The sequence below is a fragment of the Henckelia pumila genome, chromosome 2, assembly GCF_033568475.1.
Source record: "Henckelia pumila isolate YLH828 chromosome 2, ASM3356847v2, whole genome shotgun sequence".
In the NCBI taxonomy this organism is placed as follows: Eukaryota; Viridiplantae; Streptophyta; class Magnoliopsida; order Lamiales; family Gesneriaceae; genus Henckelia; species Henckelia pumila.
The window spans coordinates 155,719,565-155,724,515 of record NC_133121.1 but is presented as its reverse complement, the minus strand read 5'-3'; the positions used below and the strand labels follow the sequence as shown (position 1 = coordinate 155,724,515).

At 33.0% G+C, this 4,951-nt stretch overlaps 1 long non-coding RNA gene across 1 annotated transcript; it reads left to right on the top strand.

Moving 5' to 3' along the window:
- The first annotated feature begins 667 nt into the window (after positions 1-667).
- On the top strand, positions 668-2,382 carry LOC140879724 (uncharacterized). Its single transcript, XR_012149496.1, has 3 exons — positions 668-776; positions 1,336-1,509; positions 2,272-2,382. It is a non-coding gene; the product is annotated as an uncharacterized lncRNA (long non-coding RNA).
- Positions 2,383-4,951: the final 2,569 nt, after the last annotated feature.

Sequence of the window (4,951 nt, the reverse complement as noted above, 5' to 3'; positions counted from 1 at the left end):
GAATTGAAGTAAGAATTACTTCAGTCAGCTTTACAGTCTACGGGATTCAGTAGTACGATTGAATGCGATTTCGAGGACGAAATCATTCCTTAGAAGGGAGGAATTGTAAGGCCCTGAAAATATGAATATTAATTACGAAATTAGAGATTTAAATTTCGTATTTGAAAAATATTCAATTGGGAATTTATGGAAATTAGAGATTTAATTTTCGAGTCGAAAATATTTAATTTGAGAATTTACGGGTTTTGAGAATTAAACTTTGGGATTCTTAAATTAAAAGAATAAATATTCTAATTGAATATTTATAGGATTAAGATTGAAATTCCGAGTTTTGGAAATTAAAGATAATTAATTTGAAGAAGAAACTCGAGCAGGGACTGAATTGCAAATATTGAATTTTTAGGGACTAAAATGCAAATACCTTATTTTATTGGAAAGGTGGCATGTATATAGATATATATACATGTATAATGGTGGAAAGGTATCAAAATTTCAGCTCCAAGGTTGAGGATTGATTTAATATTAAATTTCAATTTCAAAGGAGATTAAGGACCAAAGGGCAATTTTCCTAATGCTAAGTGGAATCACACGTGGGCTTCTTATATCATATTTAATGTATTCATTCATGTAATATTCAGCAATTGCATCAGAGAAGTCGAGAAAGAGGGTTCCAAAGCTGATTTCAATATTCCAATTTTTATAGAATTTGATCCGGCCGGTAGAATTTCAAATTGATCGTATATTTGCGATCACGACTTCGAGTGCTACACTTTGACGTAAGTTTGGCTAAATTCTACCATGTTTTAATTTTGAGATGTTGTTAGATTTAAGATTTGATTGTATAAACGTGTTCTAGTATATATGACGATAGCATATCTAAGTCGGATTTAGAAAAGATCATCGTTTGGACATGTTTTTGAATTATTGATTATTTTCTGAAATTTCTGGAATTTGTGGGCTGCTGATTTCGTGTATATTAGATGGAAATGAGTATGAAAATGAGTTTGAAGTATAATATTGAAGGTGTTTGTGCCTTTGGAATTACCGAATTCGAGCCGTTACGCCGTCCGTTCTTGTTTGTCGAATTTCTGAAAAATGCAAGTGCTGATTTCGAAATTGTAGTGATGAAATGATATTGATATGAAGTAGATATCAATGTTTGAAGGATGTATAAGTTGTTAGAATTAGTAGATAGAACTTCTCGGTGCCGATTTGTAATCGATACGATACCGGTTTGAATGTTGGTTTTATTGGCAAGCTTTGAAGTGTTTAAGCACTTGTGAGATTAGATGAAATTTGAATGCTAATATGTGACTTGTAAACACTTCAATTCAGATTTAAGTTGGAAGGTATCGAAGTCGAGTCGACGAGTTCGGAATTGATTTGAAATGAGCAACAAGTTCAACACAACTAGCTCTTGGAATAGCAAGAAGGTTTGAGCAGATTTTGAAGAAGCTTGTTGTGTGATCAGAAGTTATAAGAGGTTGAGAAATAAAGATCAAGATCAAGGTATGATTCGACATTAATTCGACAGGTAGAATAACTCGAAAACGTGGTGGTTTTCGATTTTATTAAATCACATACATGCATGATTAGGTGTTTTACTTAATCTTATATGATTCTATGAAATACTTGACTTAGTTGATTGAGTTAATTGTTATATGAGTTGTTTGCTTTCAACATGATTTTTTTGTTGAGATATATGATGGATAATTTATTTGAGATTGTTGGTTTAGATTATTTTGAAGTGTTGAGTTGTGGTAGATTGATTATAGAGTTGAGAGTAAATCCTTTGAGCCACAATTCTTTCGAAACCTTGAAAACAGAATCGAAAAGAAAATATTGGACGTGGTGAACTTATATGTGAGAGGCTAGGGATCTGACTTGATTTCTTTTGCCACGGTTCTCAATATAGTGTTCACAGTCCAGGGAATATCAGATTTTACCACCCCGAGCGGGAGCGTAGGTGGAAGGCTTGATATTTTATGGCCTGATTATATTCTCGGGATCCCAACGATATAAATTTTTAAATTATCGATTCTGTAAGACTTGAATCCTTTAACCTTCCACCGTATTCGAGTCTTTATGATATTGAATGAGTTTATTTGAAAAACATTCGGCAAGTAAGGTATAAGGAAATTGTTGATTGTAATAGTAAATTACTTGATTGAGTTATTTCTATTTGATTTATATAGATGTCTTTCATACTGAGATTTATTCTCACCGGAGTTATCCGACTATTTTTTTGCTTGTATGTGTGCATTGCATCAGGTTGAAGAGTAAGCGAGTCTGACTTGGCAAGGAATCGAGAGACTGAGAGATTAGAGTGGAGACTCGGGTGTTAGTAGAAGTTTATGTTTTTTCAAACATGTTAGATTTGGATTCCAATGTTTAGATGTGAAAACATTGGTTGAGACTTTAATATCTTTTCATGTTTTGATGTTTGTATTAAAGGCTTGAGACTAGACTTGAATTTAGAAGTTTATGTTGTTGCTACAATTGGAGTTTAGTTGAGATACTTATGTAGATTCTACATGTAAACTTGAGATTGTTTATATGAAAAGTGGGAACTCTACTTGTTGTAGTATTTTATGATGTGGCTTTGAAGTTTCTTGTATAATTATGCTTCTAGTTTTGATGTTATTTTAGGGGAATTGGCATGAACATGTTTCATTTCCTTGGATAGGTGTCAAGAATTATGAGCATGCTATTATGTGTTTTATTCTTGGAATTAATAGTATGTTTAAGATTCTTATTGGCATTGGTATATCATGGTAGCTTGTATGAGACACATGTTAGCATGGATATATCTTGTTTAGATGTTTAGAAATGGCATGGAAAGGATTAGACAGCAACAGCAGATTTTTAGTTTCTGCACAGAGCATTCTCGCTCGATCGGTGAACTTTAACCGATCGAGCGAGGCCATGTTTATTTCGGGCAGAAAGTTGCTGAATTGTGCTCGCTCGATCGGTGAACTTTTACCGATCGAGCGAGGCCATGTGAATTGCGAGCAGAAGGTTGCTGAATTTGTGCTCGCTCGATCGGTGAACTTTTACCGATCGAGCGAGGCCTTGTTATTTTTAAAAAAAAAAAAATAAAATTTTAGGCCTTTGATTGCTTGATCTTAATTCATGTATTGGATTAAATGTTTAGTATTTCATCTTGTATAAATCGTTATGATTTGAGAGATTAGTGCCCGAGTCCTCACAAAAATTCTATATATGAGTGATTACATTCTGCAGAAAAAGAGGAATAGCAATATAAAACTCAAAATGACATATGCTCATTAAACTTATTCTAGCCATTACGTAAGCCGCTCGATTAGTATCGCACGGACAATGTTGTATTGAAGGCTTAGTTGCCTGTGAACAACATCCGATCCTCGCACTACTTCGGCAACATGATGATACCAACGTACAATAGAATAAGTTGCTCAATCTCATAGACTGCTTTTTGTGCATCTAGCTAAGCACCTTCCTTTATAGCCATAATTTTCGCAAAATGGAGGGAGAAAGATCCCCAAAAACACTGAAGAAGTTGCTCGATCGGTAGTCGATCTCATAGTACTTCTTGTGCATCTGATTCTGACCGGCAAGCAAAGCACCTTCTTGACTGAAGAAGGTGCCCGAAATGGAGAAAGAGGCCAAAAAACACTGAAGAAGTTTCTTGACTAAGACACAGCCTTGAAATTCTAATTCACAAGGGAGTATAACAATAATAATAAATTTAAAAATATCACTACACTTATAATATGAAATATTTATTATATTATAATTATAATTATAATTTTTTAAGAATAATAATTTAAAATTGCTAAAAATTATCACAATAATTTATATGTATTATAGTGACTTCTCAATTTTTTCTTAACAAAATTTTCAAAAATTATAAAATTTTGTTAAGGAAAGACTTAGAAGTGCTTCCAAGAAGCTCTCTCAAATACTACCTAAAAAGCAAAGAGTAACTCCAATCTCTAATGTCTTTAATTTAGTTCTCTCAATTAATATTTGAATTTAAATGTTCCAAACATTTTAATATACTCTCCATATATTTTATAACTGCAATTTTTTTAGTCAATTCTAATCAATTAGAAGTCTATGTAAATGGTAAAAACTGTGAAGAAAATATATTTATTTTTTTACGCGTTGCACGCATATAGCTTTTCTCTCGAGTAATCAATCATTAACTATCAGTATATACAGAGTCGTACCTGTGTTCAACAGGACCTGAGGCGACAAATAAAAAACGGGTCCTCTTGCTGCCGTGAATAACTATAAAATTCAATTCGTAAATAACAAATACATTTAACAATACATATATATACCTAAAACAATATATTACGTCAATAACAAGTCAACAAATATTTGAAATAACGAGGAGGCATTTTAAGTTTTCCAAATCTAAAATGTATTAAAAATGAATAATTCTCAAATTTTCAATCAACCAACAACAAATTAAATTAGGTATTAAAAATTTTAAAAAAAAAATACCTAAAACAAAATCAATCATTCTAAATCAATATTCAATAGATACAAAACAATAAAACTTGCCCAAAATTCATCAAAGTTGATGAAGTCAAAAATTTCCCTCGAGTTTGGTCTGGTAGAATTGATCCAATAATTCCTCTCCAAAACAGGTCGGGTTGGGTACCGATAGGTCCTGCACAAGCAACAACTAGGTCAGGGGGACACCGAAAGGGTTTTCGGTGTGAGCCCTCCGATACCTAAGTCAGTGCACGAAAGGCAAGGGGTGTGATGAAGACGAAAACTGAAGAATATGAGTGTGTTAATATGTGAATTGAGAGTGAAGGATGATGAATGAATAAAACCATAACAATACCTGTATTTATAGGGGTAGGAGGAACAAATTACCTAATCGAAGTAGAACTAGTCTTGAGGTAGGACTCCTCATTCATTGGACCACCCTTAAAATTATCCATGTCTCGTGAAT